We start from the raw sequence: 16566 nt of genomic DNA on the forward strand, positions 1-16566 counted from the left end.
AGTGTATATAATGAAGCAAGAATTATTATTAATATGTTTTTGAAGCACTGATGTCCATTAAAAAAAAGCACTGACGTTGATTTCTAAAAAAAGGAAGAGTTTTAGATGGTCCCATGATAGATGTTTACATAAATAAGAAAATTGAAGAGGACCAATGTTGACATTGTGTCAGATGATAAGAATTATGATTAAGTTTATTCACTGAGTTCGTTAAAGAACAATAAAGATCTAGTTGGTTATCTCTGTAGATAATGAACAGGTTGACAGATGTTAGTTTTATTTAGGGTTTTTGACCGTTTGCTTTGGATTCTAAGCTATGGATTGTCAGGGAATGAATGAATAAATTTATGTCACAGTCAGTTAGTTAAAAGGGGTTAAGTCATGGACCATTGATGAACGTAAGTTGGAAAGCAAGTATTAGGATACATTCAGTCTTCATTGCCGTGTCCATATAAAGGACATAAAGTCTAGGCTGCTACTTAGTCATTTAAGGTTCACAGATAGATTCATGTTACATTGTTTCAGGTTGGGCTACTGAGGGCTTTGCTCTTGCTAATTACCTTCTAAACGATAGATATAGGATTAAATTAATCCATAACTACTCAAATTAAATAATAAATAAGCGAATAGATAAATACACGAAGAGGGTCAAGAATGAGCACTGGTGGAAGGTGCCATGAAACAATTTTAGATTAATCCAACTTGGAACAAGTGAGGTCCATCAAAAAAAGAAAAGATGGAAGAGGGTGCTTCATTCATTTTGCAGTTGTTTAATATTTCATTTTATTTTTCATCACTGTTGATTTACACATTCCACCAAAGATAAAGATTTAGGTTTCTAACCTGTTGAGAGAGAAAACACAAGGGAAGATGGAAAATAGTTATCGAAGTAAGATGATCCTTTCCTGGATTTTCTTTGTTACGTATTTAAAACTTGAACAAATTAAAGAAAAACTAAAGAAGAGGACCAAGCAATGGCCGTGACGAGTGTGGGGTTTGCATCAAGAATGTTGATTGATTCATGTGTGCAACAATGAGTCCACTGTAGGAGGAGATCTAGGGTATTAGTTCTGGCGAAATTTGCCAAAAGTCAGAAGTTAGTAATATTCTTAAATCTTATTCTTGCTTTGTTGTGGTAAACGGATATTAACTAATTATTAGTCAATCAATGAATGAATTAACACACAAATGTATAAGGGAATAAAGAAAAAAGTCCTGAGGCTAGACCAATGGTGAGTACCCTGGGGTGTCTGAACCAAGGATTTTGATTAAATCCTGTGACTCTGAGGTCCGTTGTAAAAACACACCTGATTTCCTGCCTTAGTGGGACATGAGCTTGTAGCTGAAGTTAGGAATACAGGCATCTTGCTCTTGGCTGTGGTAGATCTTAGGTATGGCTCCTTATATTAGTGAATCAGGGCATGAGTGAATAAGGAAACGTATCAATGAATGAAGACAAAGCTGGTTAGATAAGCTCTAATTATGAGAGTATGTAATGAGATATAAACGATTATTAAAACAGTTCTGAGGAGCTGAGCTCCAGTGAGTGAAGAGTCCAAGACTTACCATGTTGGTTAGGAACATACGGGCAGAGGTACATAAGAGTCAATGTTGTTTCTGGGTTGGTGGTTGTTAATTTTATTAAGAAAAGGGAGAAAAGGAGAAACAAAATAATCAATTACAGAACTACCTAATTAAAGAAGACCAAGCATGGGCTAATGTTAAGAGTGTGTTATATGAGAGGAGTTATGATTAAATCAGTTCTTCTCAATCAGTATCATTTTTGAATAACACATCTGGTTGTTTTTCTGTGGATCTTGAGTTTATGGGCAGAGGTTAGTGTTATTGAGGACTCTTGCCCAGGGTATGTTGGTTCATGAATATCGATGATATTATAGGTGAATAAAGGAAGAGATTGTTTAAAAGAGGGCAAACGTGGACCACTGAGGACACTATATCATTAAAAAAAGTTTATTAATCTCACTCTACTCTTCTGATGTCCATATAAATAAAGGGGGATTGGGACTCTGCCCACTTTGGGTAAAGAGCATCAAGACAGTTACCTGTAATAGTATTTTAGACCAGTTTGCGTTTGCTTTGAAAAAATGAAAATATAAATAAGTTATTCCATGATTAAAGAAATAAAAAATAAACAAATAAATGAAAAAATTCATAAGTAGTGTCAAGCATGGATCATTGGTGAGAATATGTCAAGAAACAACGGTGTAAATTTACCTAATTCTAATCAAGGAAAACCCATAAAAAAGATAATCTAAGCTCTTACCTATGTGAGTAAGGTTTAGTAGACAGAATTTGGAACAGGCATAGTTCTTAATTCTTCTACTAGGATGTGGATTCAGCAATTGTCATCATATTACATACATTAATAATTAAAGAAAATAAATAAAAAGGGGGCCATTCTTAGGCTAATGGAATGTGATGAAAAGAGGGATTTCTGATAAATCTGGTACAGCAGGACTAACGTCTCTTAAAAAGATCTAAATCTACACTGCTTCTTCAATTTTCTAAAATCTGCTTTTTACTCCACAGAATCAATATACCCCATCTGATTTATTCATTATCCAATGATGAAGATCTTGGCTGTCACTTCTGTGGATAAGGAGCAAAGGGACTCATGTAAGTAACAGAGTTCATGTCCTTGGTTTGCAGATGATTCATGTGGTCCATGGAATTGTTTCCAAGGAATGAATGGCTACTGCAGACATGCATGGACCGCTACTGGGAATGTGTAATGAACCACGGATTAAGATTAATCCATTTTAGTACAACTGAGGTTCATTTAAAGCAAAGTTGGAGGGTTTTACATTCGTTTTCACAGTTGCTTAATATTCCATTTTATTTTTGCACCACATTTTAAGAAAATTTCTCTATTGATAATGATCTAGATTGTTAAATCATTGAGGAGGGAGTGCCTAGGAAGATAGAAAGTATTGTCAGTGTTCTAGTTGTGGGTTAAGATGGTAGGTTCATTGTACCATTTTAAAAATATGAAGAAATTAAACAAAATATGAGCAAGCAGAGAGTGGTGAAACACTTGGGATGGGTATGAAGCGAGGTTATTGATTAATCCATATGTGCAACAGTGAGGTCCAATTAAAAAGAGACCTCGTTTGCTAGCTCTGTGGGAAATAAGCCTGTCAACGGCTCTCTGCAGTATTCAAAGATCTTGTTCTTGGGTTTTTGTGATTCATGGAAATTAATATTTTTTATCAGTGAAGCCATGAATGCAATAATCAATAAATAATGCATAAACAATCAATAAACAATGTATAAATAAATAAATGAAGAAAAAGAGTGTTGAACTTGGATCAATAATGAGTAGTTCTGGGGTATATGAATCAAGAATTTTGATTAGACCCTAAACTCTGAGGTCCTTTGGAATTAGACCTAGTGATTCCCTCTAAGGGAATAGAAGTATGAGCAGAAGTTCAGGCCAATTGGGGATCTGATTCTTGGGTCTTAGTGGTTCCTGAATATGGATTGTATTGATGTAAGTGAATCAGTGAATCCATGAATAAATAAATATGTAAGTGAATGAAGACAGAGAAGGTCACATGTGGATCACTTATAAGAGTGTGTCATGAAACAAGTATTATTAGTAATATATTTGTTTCCCACCGAGTTCTAATATAATACATAGGTAGAGGCTGTTATCCCCTTTGGAGCACACAGGAACTCCAGACCCACAGGTACACATAGACAGATGCATCTAAGTGTCCGTGTTGGCATTCTGGGTTGGTGGGTTGTTGCTGGTTGTTGGTTTTATTAAGAAGAAGGAAAAAATATTTCTATAAACAAATGATTATGTAACTATTTAATTGAAAAGAAGCGAGCATTGGCCGGTGTTGAGAATATGTTACATGACACCAGTTATGATTAATCTAATTGTGTTCAATGAGTTTTATTAAAAAAAAAAACAAATGGAGAGCGGTATAGTCAGTTATTTCTGTGGGTAATGAGCCTATGGGCAGTTGTTCGTATTTTTAGTGTACAAGTTTAGGGTCTGTAGATTCTCAGGCAATTATATATTGTTAAAAGTTAAATTATAGACAATATGGAGCATGTGACGTGAAATAAGGTTAATGACAAATCCTGCTCCACCCTGCTGATGTCCATAGGAAGGAAATGGGACCTGGTTTCTTCCTACTTGGATTGTGTATTATATTATTGTATTTTATATTTATCTAATGTTTTTTATATATTTTTGTTATACATAATATATACTTTTAGAAAAGTGAAGAGATGATCAAATTATTCCATTGATAATTAGATAAAAAAGTGAAAGAATGTATAAAGGCATAAAGGAAGATAAAGCTAGGATTATTGGTGAGAATGTGTCATGATACTAGGTATTAAATCTATCCAATTCCGCACACATAAAGTTCATGAAAATGATTATTAGGCCATTAACTAAAAGCAGGAAGTATACGGCCATGCACCTGTAGTACTTGAAAAGCTTATTGTTGAGTTGGATGTTGGATTCAATGTAGCTTACTGCATTGCTTAAAATTAAAAATAAACTGATAAATAAAAAGGAGTGCATTTTCTGCACCAATAATGAGAGTGTGATGTGATCCAGGTTTATGATTAATCTGGCAATGCAAAACTCATGTTCATTTAAAAACATCTAATATAGACTGTTTATAATCGGCTTTTTCCTTTACAGCATTAACGCACCACAGCCAACTCAATCATTCTCAACTGGTGAGGATCTTAGTTGTTGCCTCTGTGGGTAAAGAGCATAGAGATCAATACAAGTAATTGTTAAAGTTCACGTTCTCAGTTCAGGGAGTTTTTTCATGGATTTTCAAGGAATTATTTTAAAAAGCTGGTTATATATTTAAATAAAATCAAAGAACACCAAGCATTGACGAAGGATGGGGATATGTTCTTAACCAAGGTTCGTAATTAATCATTTTCAGGACCACATAATATTCTGTTTTAGTTTGGCATCAAAGTATATTTAGACATCCCTTCCTTGATAGAGATCAAGGTTGTTTACTTGTTGACGGTGGAGAACGTAGGAAGTTGGGAGAAAATTGCATTGTTCTAGTTGTGTGGGAAGATGGTGGTTCGTAGTTGTACATGCTACCATCTTTACAATATGGACAAATTAAATAAAGAGACAAGCAAAAACCTATTATCAATATGGTGTTGAGATGAAGCACAGCTGTTCATCGATCCGTATGTACAACCCAGAGGTGCATTGAAAAAAGACATCAAGTGTATTAGCTCTGTGGGACAAGTGTGAATAGACATATCTAGTAATAATCGTTCATCTCGTTCGTGGCATTTGTGATTCATGGATATTGATTGTATTATAATTTATGCATGTAAAAATGATCCAGAAAGGAAGATATGAATGAAGAAGACAAAAAATGCCAAGTCTGAATCAATGATGAGCATCCGGGGTGTCTGAATTAAGGATTTTTTTTGTGTGTGTGTGAGGAAGATTAGCCTTGAGCTAACATCTGTTGCTAAGCCTCCTCTTTTTGCTGAGGAAGATTGGCCCTGGGCTAACATCTGTGCCCATCTTCCTATACTTTATTTGGGACGCTGCCACAGCAAGGCTGGACGAGTGGTGCGTCGGTGCACGCTTGGGATCTGAACCTGTGAACCTCGTGCCGCCGCAGCGAAGTGCGTGAACTTAACCACTACACCACCAGGCCGGCCCCTGAATTAAGGATTTTGATTAAACTATGTAGCTCTTAGGTCATTACAAGAAGGTATCTAGTTATTCCCTTGTCTCATAAAAAGGGAATATTCAGGATCCTGTTCTTAGGCTTTGTGTCCTTTGAGTATGGATTTTTTTTTATTATAAATGAAATAATGCATGATGAAGGAAAGAAAGGAAGGAAGGAATGAAGACAAGGAAAGCCACACATTGTTCAATTAGGAGAGTATGTTTTGAAACATTGCTGAAGCACTGAGGTCTAGGAAAATAAATAGATCAAGTATTTACCCCTTTCAGCAGAGAGCAAATAGGCAGGTATGCCCAAGATTAAATGTTGTTATTTCAGGTTGACTATGGGTTGCTGATTATTTATTTTGTTAAGAAAAGGGCAAAATGTTTGTGTAAATAAATAATTAGTTAAATATCTAATTGAAAAAGAGAACAGTCATGGACCAATGATGACAACAGGTCTTATGACAAGAGTTATGATTGATTTAGGATGTTTACTGTGAGCATATGACCACATGTTAATATTATTCAGAGTTTTTGTCCAGTAAGTTATAAGTATAATAATGACATATTATACTTATATATTTTTATAAGAGAATGAATAAATAGGTTCATATTTTATTTAAATGGTGCAATCACACACCAGTGAGGAGCCTTATTATGAAATAAGGATAATGATTAGCCTATTTTACACAACTGATATCCATATGTTTAAAAATCTAGGCTTTTCCTATTTTGCATAATATGCACATAGATAGATGCACATAATAGTATTTTGGTTCTGGGTTGCTGCTCATTTTACCATTTTGCCTTTTCTTTGTATAATGAGTAACTGGTGAAATTATTCCATGAGTAATTAAATGAATGAATGAATGAATACATTAAGTAGAGTCAAGCATGGACCATTGTTAAGAATATGCCATAAAACAAAGATTTAAATTTATCCAATCAGCACAAGAAAGATCCATTAAAAAGGATAGTCCAGGGGCCAGCCCATGGCTTAGTGATTAAGTTTGGTGCATTCCACTTTGTTGGCTTGGGTTCACGGATTCGGATCCTGGGCACGGACCTGCACCACTTGTCAGCCATGCTGTGGCGGCATCCCATATATAAAGTGGAGGAAGATTGGCAGAGATGTTAGCTCAGGGCTAATCTTCCTCAGGCAAAAGAAACGAGGAAGGTTGGCAACAGATGTTAGCTCAGGGCTAATCTTCCTCAGCATGAAAAAACAAAAAGGACAATCCAGACTTTACCTCTGTAAAGTACACAGACATGTTTATAATAGTCATAGTTCCTACCTGTGGGTTGAGTCGTGGATTCAATGGTGTTCATTATATTGTTTAAAATTAAAATTAAATAATTGAGTAAATAAACAGTAGTGATATTCTCAAGCCAATGAAAAGAAGTAAGTTTTATGTCTAATCTAGAACTCTGCAATTAGTATCCTTTAAACATACCTAAATTCATGTTTTTTCATTATTTTTAAAGCTTACTTTTTACCTCAGAATTAACATACCATAGTTTATTTAATCATATCTAATGATGAACATTTTGGCTGATACCTCTGTGTTTAAGAAAGTAACATTCAAAGTTTTTGTACTTGGTTAGGGAAGCTTCTTCATGGATGTTCACTGAAATATTTAAAAGTAATAAATAGCTACATAAAAGTATAGAATTAAAGAATGCTATCCATTATCAATGATGGGAATAGATTATGAACCATAGATAATGATGATTAATTCAATTCTGCACAACTGATGACTCCTTAAAACGAAGATGGAAGGTGTTTCATATGTTTTCAGAGATGTTTGCTATTGTCTTTTATAATCACATGACAGTTGATTTCAACACTTCTCCCTTCAAAAGATCTCAGTGAGGGAGTACATAGGTGCTGCACTGAGGGCCATCGCAAAAAGAGGTCTAATGTCGTAGCTCCATGGGAATCATTTCCCATATAGATAGATCTTAGTAATATTCATGGATCTCATTTTTGAGATTTTATGATTTATTTGTATTGATTATATTATAATGGATCAGTGAATGAATCAATAAGCCAAGGGATAAAGGACTGAGGAGACAGAGTACAAAGCTTGGACCAATGATGACTCCTGGAGTGGGGGTTGGGTCTGAATCCAAAATTGTGGTTGGTCCCTGTCTGGAAATCAAGGGACTTTTGCAAAAAAGAGACAAAGTAAACTATTTGGCAAGTGAAATCATGAATGGATAAAGAGATGTGTAATGAATGAAGATAAGGAGGGCCACACATGGACCACTTATGAAATTATGTAGTCAAACAAAGATTATTCTTAGTCATATTTGAAACACTGGGTTCCATAGATAAATAGATCAAAGCTCTGAACCCCTCCATAAGGAGAAGAGATGTACTTAAGAGTCCATGTTGCTGCTTTGATTGATTGGTTAGTTGTTTTAATTAGAAAAGGACAAAAAAAAGTTTACATAAACAATTGGTTAAATAATTGTCTTATTGAGAGAGGGCCAGACATGAATCAATATTGAGAATGTGTCATATGACCAGAGTAATGATTAATCTAACTCTATTCACTGAGTTTTATTTTAAAAAAATCAAAAGAGGATTTAGTCAGTTATGTCCATGGGCTTTGAGCGTGTAGACAGGATATTCGGTGCTCTTGTCCAGAGTCTTGGCTTTCACTGATGTTAATATGTTGTTATAAAGGAATGAAGGAGTGCATTTATATATAGATTAATTATTCAAAGGAAGACTGAACAAGGGCCAATGGAGAACATGTGTTATGAACCAAAGATACTGATTACTCTTGTTATACCCAAATGTTGTCCAAAAAAAGAAATGGAATTCTAAGTTCCTCCTACTTTGAGTAAAGTACACATAGAAATTTGCATGGAGAGGGGCTGGCCCCGGGGCTTAGCGGTTAAGTGCGCACGCTCCGCTACTGGCAGCCTGGGTTCAGATCCCGGGCGCGCACCGACACACCGCTTCTCCAGCCATGCTGAGGCCGCGTCCCACATACAGCAACTAGAAGGATGTGTAACTATGACATACAACTATCTACTGGGGCTTTGGGGGAAAAAAAAGGAGGAGGATTGGCAATAGATGTTAGCTCAGAGCCGGTCTTCCTCAGCAAAAAGAGGATTAGCATGGGTGTTAGCTCAGGGCTGATCTTCCTCACAAAAAAAAAAAAAAAAGAAATTTGCATGGAGAGATTCTTTAGGATAATGGGTAGATAAGTAATTAATTTCATGCCTAACTGAGATACATGACCAAATAAACGAATCACTAGACATGTAAGTCAGAAAAATTCGTGCATGTTGTTGGTGAGAATATGCCATAAAACAGAGCTTCACATTTATTCAATTTTGCACAAGTGAGGTCCATTACTAGCAATCACTGAGCTGTTAAATATATGAATAGGGAATATATAGACAGATATTTATGATAGATAATGGTTCTCATTCTCATGCTGGCGTTTATTGTATTATTTAAAAATAAAAATTAAATAAGTCAATAGATAAGAATTGCCATTCTTGGGCAATGATGAGATTATGAAATGACCCAAGTTTATGATTAATATAATGCAGCTAGACTAACTTCCATTAAAAAAAATATCTAACCATAGGTTCTTTCTTTCTTTTGAAAGAGTGTTTTCGCCAAGGGAACACCACAGGTGATTTAATCATTCTCTAATGCTAAAGATCCCAGCTTTTACAAACTCGGTGGGTAAGGAGAGAAAAGACTGATGTAAGTAACTGTTAGAGTTTATGTTCTTGGGTTGGGAGGTTGCTTTATGGGTGTTGCTTGAATTTTTCAAAGTAATAAATAGATGTGTTAATAAATAAAACTAAATAACACCAGCACAGACCGGAATTGGGATTTATGATTAAACTGATTTAGTACTACTGAAATCCAATAAAAAAGATGCAGAGTCCTTCATTTATTTTCAAGGCTGCTTCACGTTGTGTTTTATTTTTGCATTGCAATTCCTTTAAGTACCTCTCCATTGATAAAGGTTTAGGCAATTAATTCCTTGAGGGAGGAGCACAGAGGAAGATGGAGAATATTGTTGGTGTTCTAGTTGTGGAGTAAGGTTATGGGTCTCTTGGTTATTCATCGCACCACATTTAAATGAAAAAGGGACCAATGGGACTGATATGAAACAAGGATGCTGATTAATTTATATATGCGAAAAGCACATATATATACGCTGCAAAAAGCAGCCTCGTCTATTAGCACTGTGGAAATGGGCGTATAGACTGTTAACTAGTGATATTCGAGGGTGTTGCTCTTGGGCTTTTTGATTCATGAGAATTGATTGTAATATTATTATTGAATCAGTGAATAAAGGAATAAACAATGTCTAAATAAAGGAAGAAAAAGATGTCAAGTGGAGATCAATGATGAGTATTCCCAGATGTATAAACCAAAGACTTTAATTAAACTCTAACTTTGAGGTTCATTAGAAAAAAGAAATCTAGTTATTTCCTCTGTGGGGGAGGGGCCTACAGCAAAAGTTAGGAGTCGTCAAAGATGTGCTTCTTGGGCTGTGGTTCTTAATGTTTGTGAAATGTATTATAAGTGGAGCAATGCAAGAATAAGTAAAGCTGTGGAAATGAATGATGACCAGTTATGAGAGTCTGCACTGAAATAGGGATTATTATTAATTATATTGTTTCCTGAAGCACTGAGTTTCATAAGCTAAATGGATCAAGTCTCCATTACTGTTTTCCGTAAAGGGTATATCCCATTGCATGAGAGTCCATATTGTTGTTTGGGTTTGGTGGTGGGTATCTGGTTGTTGGTTTTATTTAGAAAAAGGAACAAATTATTTACATTAAAAATAATTGTTTAAGTGAGTGCCTAATTAAAAGAAGGCCAATCGTGGACTAATACTGAGAATATGATAGTAGGTATGCTCAAACAATTCTCTTCGCTGACTATTGCTTAAAAAAGCAAAAAAGAACCTAGCAGGTTGTATCTGTGGACAATGAGCTTGTGGACAGATACTAGTTCTTGTCCAGTGTCTTGGCTTGCAGGTATTTTGAATGTATTGTTAAATGTGAATAAATGAATGAGTTTGTATTTTGGTCGATTATTTAAAAGAAGACAGTGGGCCGGCCCCGTGGTGTAGCGGTTAAGTGCGCACGCTCCGCTGTTGGTGGCCCTGGTTCGGATCCCGGGCGCGCACTGACGCACTGCTTGTCGGGTCATGCTGAGGCGCCGTCCCACATAAAGTAGAAGAAGATGGGCATGGATGTTAGCCCAGGGCCAATCTTCCTCAGCAAAAAGAGGAGGTCTGGCATGGATGTTAAAAAAATAAATAAATAAAATAAAATAGGGGCCGGCCCTGTGGCGTAGTGGTTACCTGCATGCGGTCCGCTGCTGGCAGCCCGGGTTCAGAACCCCAGGCGTGCACTGATGCACCGCTTGTCCAGCCATGCTGAGGCCGCGTCCCACATACAGCAACTAGCAGGATGTGCAACTATGACATACAACTATCTACTGGGGCTTTGGGGAGAAAAAGGGGAAAAAAAAAAAGGAGGAGGATTGGCAACAGATGTTAGCTCAGGGCCGGTCTTCCTCAGCAAAAAGAGGAGGATTGGCATGGATGTTAGCTCAGGGCTGATCTTCCTCACACACACACAAAAAAATAAATAAAATAAAAATAAAAGAAGACAGAGCATGGGTCAGTGAGGAAAAAGTGTCATGAAACAAAGATAATGACCAAATCATTTTAGATGAAAAAAGAGAAATCTAGACTTATCCCACTTTGGACAAAGTGCGTTATCAGCTGCTGCATGAAATGGTATTTCAATTTTGCATTACTGGTGGGTTTTACTCTTTTTCTTTTAAAAATGAATAAATGGTTAAATTATTCTTTGACTAATTAAATAACAGAATAACATGAATGAGTCAGTAAATGTACAAAATAGGGTAAATCTTGGACCAATGCTTCATGGCATACTCTAAGCAATGCACGAATATGGTCCCTTAAAAAAGATTAATGAGGTGTGAACTATGTGGTTAGGGGGTACGATGTGGTTAGGGGTTAGATGGATAGTAGTCCTAGTTACATTTATTAGTAGTGTTCACTACATTAATTAAAAATTAAACACTAAATAAGTCAATGCATAGAGAGTAGGTCATTCTTGAGTCAATAATTAGAAAATGATAGGAACCAAGGTTTATGGTTGATCTAGTACTTCGTGACTCCAGTCCATTAAAAAAAAGTTGTCTATGCTGTTCCATTCCTTATAAAATGTACATTTTATTTCATAGAATAAAAACACCATAGCTGATTTAATTATTCAATAGTAATAAAGATTTTAGTATTCACCTCTGTGGGCAAGGAGCTTAGAGGCTGTAGTAGATAATGTTCAAAATTTGTGTCCTTGGTTTAGGTAGTTTGTTCATCATGACATTATGTCAAAGAAATAAATACTAAATACATAAATAAAGTCAAAGGATGCCATGCAGGGACCAATGATGGAAATTATCCATTGTTTACAATTAATTCAGTTCAGTGCAACTGAGGTCCATTAAAAATGATGGAGGACTTTTATTCATTTTCAGAATTTTTAGTATTATATTTTATTTTGTACCATGGTTAACTTAAACATTTCTTCAGTGATAAAGAGCTAGGCATTAACTCCTTGAGAAGGGAGCAGATATGAAGAAGGAAGATAGTATCAGTGTCCTCATTGTGAGATATGATGGTGGTGGTTGATTGTTGTCTTGTATCAGTTATCTATTGCTGTGTAACAAATTACCCTACAATTTAATGGCTTACAACAGCAAGAAGCATTTGTTAACTGTCACAGTTTCTATGGGGCAGGAATCCAGGAGAAACTTAGTAGGTAGTTTTGGCTTAGGGTCTCTTGTGAGGTTGTAGTCAAGATGTCAGGTAGAATTGCAGGCATCTGAAAGCTTGACTGGGGCTGGAGGAGCTGCTTCCATGGCTCACTCACATGGGCAGAAAGTTGGTGCTGGTTATTGGTGGGAGGCCACAATTTCTTCCTCCATGGACCTCTCCTCAGGGCTGCTTGAGTATCCTCACAGCATGACAGCTGACTTCCCCTAGAGCAATCAATCCAAGAATGAGGAAGGAGGAAGCCTCAAAGTATTTATAACCTAGACTCACAAGTCATACACCATCACTTCCGCAGAATTCTTTTTTGGTCATAGAGGCCAGGCATAATTTAATGTGAGCTATGAATACCAGTAGTCATAAATTGTTGGGAGCCATCTTGGAGGCTGACTACCACGTATACCATCTTTAAAACATGGAAAAATTAAATAAAAGAATGGCAAGCATGGACAAAGTATAAATACGGGATTGATGTGAAGCAAGGAAGCTGAAAATCTATACGTATAATGCTGAGACCCATCGCGAAAAAGATGTAGTCTCTTAGTTTTATGGAAAACAAGCCTATAGATACAGCTTAGTAATATTCTAGGATCTTGTTTTAGGTTTTTTTGATTCATGTATATTGACTTTATAATTATTAGTGACTTAATGAGGGAATCAATAAATGAAGGTATGAATGAATGAAGTAAAGGGTGCCAAGTTTAGACCAGTAATGAATATCCTCGGGTATCTGAATCAATGATTTAGATTAAACCCTACGACTCTGAGGCCAGAGACCTAGTTAATGCTTATATGGTAAATGAGCTCACAGCAGAAGTTAGTAATATTCAGGATTTTGCTCTTAGGCTATTAAGGTTCATAGGTCCTGATTGTATTACTATAAGTGAATTAATAAATGAATAAATAAACAAATAGATAAATGAGGACAGGAGAGCCATATGTGCCCCAATTATGAGAGTGTGTGATGTATTTATGGTTATTAATACATTTCTGAAGCACTCAGTTCCAACATAAATTGCTTAAATCTGCTACCTGTTTGAATAAGGAGCATATAGAGATAAGTACCTAGAAATCAATGTTGTTGTTGCTCTGCATAGTTGGGGAAGTGCTGGTTGCTTATTGAAAACAAGAAAATAGGACCTAGTTGGTTATATCTGGGAGTAATGAGCACATGAACAGCTGTTAATACCATTCAAATCTCTAATCCCGTTTGTATATTCACAGATGTGGATGATATTATGAGTGAATGTATAAATACATCTATCTCGCAACCAATTATTTTGAGAGGCTGGAGCAGGATTTCTCAACCTCACACTATTGACATTTGGGGCTGGATAATTCATTGTTGTGGCAGGCTGTCCTGTACACTGCAGGATCTTTAGTAACTTCACTGCCTCTGCTCACTAGATGCCAAAATTGACCTTCCTCTCCCAGCTGCGACAATCAAAAGTGTCTCCAGACATTGACAAATATCCCCTGGGGCAACATTGCCCCCCCTGAGAACCACTGGGGTAAAGCATGGGCCAATGAGGAGCATGTGTTAAAAAGCAACGTGAATTGTTTGTCCTGTTGTACCTAACTGATACTCAGATAAAGAAAGAAACACACAAACTCCGCCCTCCCCACTTTGGGTCAGGTTCATATGTATAGTTGCATTTAATTGTATTGCCATTTGGGTTTTGATGGGTTGGTCGTATTGTGTTTTCTCTGGAAAGTAAACTGATATTCAAATTATTCAAATTAGCTGATGTACAAAGATAAATGAATAAATAAAGCAATGAATGAATAAATAAATACATAAAGTGGGGTCTAGCTTGGACCATTGGTGAAAATGTGCCATGAAAAAAGTATTTAAATTTATCCAGTCCCGCACAAGTGACATCCATTATTAGGAAAAATGTTCTAGATTCTTACCATGTGGGTAGAGAGTACATAGAGGGATACTTATAATAGTCATCTCTTATTCTTATGTTGGGTGTTAGATAAGACAATAAAGGCCAGGCCGTTCTTGGACCATTGATTAAAATGTGGCATGAATCAAAGTTTATGATTAATCTAGTACAGGCCTACTAATATCCCTTAAAAAATTTAAATGCAGACTCTTATATTCTTTGTAAAATCTGCTTTTACTCCACCCAGTGGGTACACCATACCTGACGTAATTATTCTCCATTGGTAAAAATCTTGGCTGTCATTTCTGTGGGTAAAAAGTGCTGAAACAGATCTAAGTATTAATCAAAGTTCATGTTCTTGATTTGGGGGGGTTTGTTCATGGGTTTTATCATTTCAGAGAAATAAATGGGTACATATTTAAAGAAAATAAAAAAACACCATGCATTGACCAATGATAGGAACGTATTATGAACAAAACCAAAATTAGATCATTCCAATTCAACGCAAGTGAGACTGTTCAAAGAATAAGATGGAGGACATTTCCATCGCTCTCAGAGTTGATTGCTATTCCATTTTATTTTTGCACCATAGCTAATTTAAATTTCCTCAAGCGACCTAAGCTTTCGCCTCTTTAAGGGGAGCACATAAGAAGATGGTTGATATTGTCAGTGTTCTTATTGTGGAGTAAGATGATGGGTTTGTGGTCATTTATTTTACCATATTTAAAATGTGTATAAATTAAACAAAAAGGAGGAAGCATGGATCAGTGATGAGTACAGGATTTCTAAGAAGCAACGAAGTTAATAATCCATGTATGTGACTTTGAGATTCATCTGTTGATCTTAGCAATTTCAAGGTTCTTATTGTTGGGATTTTGGGATTTTTGTGTGTTGATTTTGTTATTGTGAGTGAATCAGTGAATGAATCAATAAAACAAAGGTGAAAATGAATGAAGTAAAAGAGTGCCCAGCCTAGACCAATGATGAGTATCCTCTGGTGTCTGAATCAAGAATTTTGATTAAGCCCTATAATTCTGAGATCCATTAGGAAAAGAAAATTACCCTGTTATTTCTGAGGGAAAGGACCATATAGCAAAAGTTAGGAAAAGTCAGATCTTGTTCTTGGTCTGTTGAGGTTCTTGAGTATAGATTATATTTTTGTAAGTAAATCAGTGTGTGAATACAAGAATAAAATATGTAAATGAACGAAGACAAGGAGGGCCTTGATTGGACCAGTTATGAGAGTATGTAATGAAATAGGGAACAGGACTAATACAATTTGGAAGTGCTGAATTCCAGTAAAATAAATTCTTATGCTTTTGGGTAAGGAACATTAGAAGATAACTGTATGTAAGAGTCAATGTTGCTGTTGTTTGGTAACAGATTTTTTGTTTGTTTTAAAATGTTGCCTCCTTTTTTAAAAGACTTTGTTTTTTACAGCAGTTTTAGGTTCATGGCGAAATTGAGTGGAATGTAGATATTTCCCATAATCTCTCTTCCCCCACACATGCATAGCCTCCCCCACTATCAACATCCCCCACCAGAGTGATACATGTGTTATGACTGATGAACCTATTTTGACATCATTATCACTCAGAGTCCATGGTTTACATTAGGGTTCACTCTTGATTGTATATTCAATGGCTTTGGATAAGTGTATAATGACATGTATCCACTATTATAATTTCATACAGAATATTTCTCTGCCCTAAAATTCCTCTGTGCTTTGCCTATTTATCCCTCTCTTCCATCTAACCTCTGGCAACTCCTGATCCTTTTACTGTCACTCTAGTTTTGCCTTTTCCAGAATGTCATATAGTTGGAATCATACAGTTTGTAGCCTTTTCATATTGTCCTCTTTCACTTAGTATATGCATTTAAGTTTCCTCCGTACCTTTTCATGGCTTGATAGCTCATTTCTTGGTAGTGCCAAATAATATTCCATTGTCTGGATGGACCACAGTTTATCCATTCACCTAGTGAAGGATGCCTTGGTTGCTTCCAAGTTTTGGCGATTATGAATAAAACTGCCGTAAACATCCATGTGCAGGTTTTTGTGTGGACTTAAGTTTTCAGCTCCTTTGGGTAAATACCAAGGAGTGCAATTGCT

At 36.1% G+C, this 16566-nt stretch overlaps 3 non-coding genes across 3 annotated transcripts; all 3 read left to right on the plus strand.

The window, feature by feature from the left end:
- Nucleotides 1-1222: 1222 nt before the first annotated feature.
- On the plus strand, nt 1223-1294 carry LOC131421331 (small nucleolar RNA SNORD113/SNORD114 family). The gene has a single exon (XR_009223805.1). It is a non-coding gene; the product is annotated as a small nucleolar RNA SNORD113/SNORD114 family (small nucleolar RNA).
- A 2031-nt stretch (nt 1295-3325) lies between these two features.
- LOC131421334 (small nucleolar RNA SNORD113/SNORD114 family) lies at nt 3326-3397 on the plus strand. The gene has a single exon (XR_009223808.1). It is a non-coding gene; the product is annotated as a small nucleolar RNA SNORD113/SNORD114 family (small nucleolar RNA).
- Nucleotides 3398-15429: 12032 nt separating this feature from the next.
- LOC131421335 (small nucleolar RNA SNORD113/SNORD114 family) lies at nt 15430-15501 on the plus strand. The gene has a single exon (XR_009223809.1). It is a non-coding gene; the product is annotated as a small nucleolar RNA SNORD113/SNORD114 family (small nucleolar RNA).
- The last annotated feature ends 1065 nt before the right edge of the window (nt 15502-16566 follow it).

The sequence above is a fragment of the Diceros bicornis genome, chromosome 24 (genome assembly GCF_020826845.1).
Source record: "Diceros bicornis minor isolate mBicDic1 chromosome 24, mDicBic1.mat.cur, whole genome shotgun sequence".
NCBI lineage: Eukaryota > Metazoa > Chordata > Mammalia > Perissodactyla > Rhinocerotidae > Diceros > Diceros bicornis.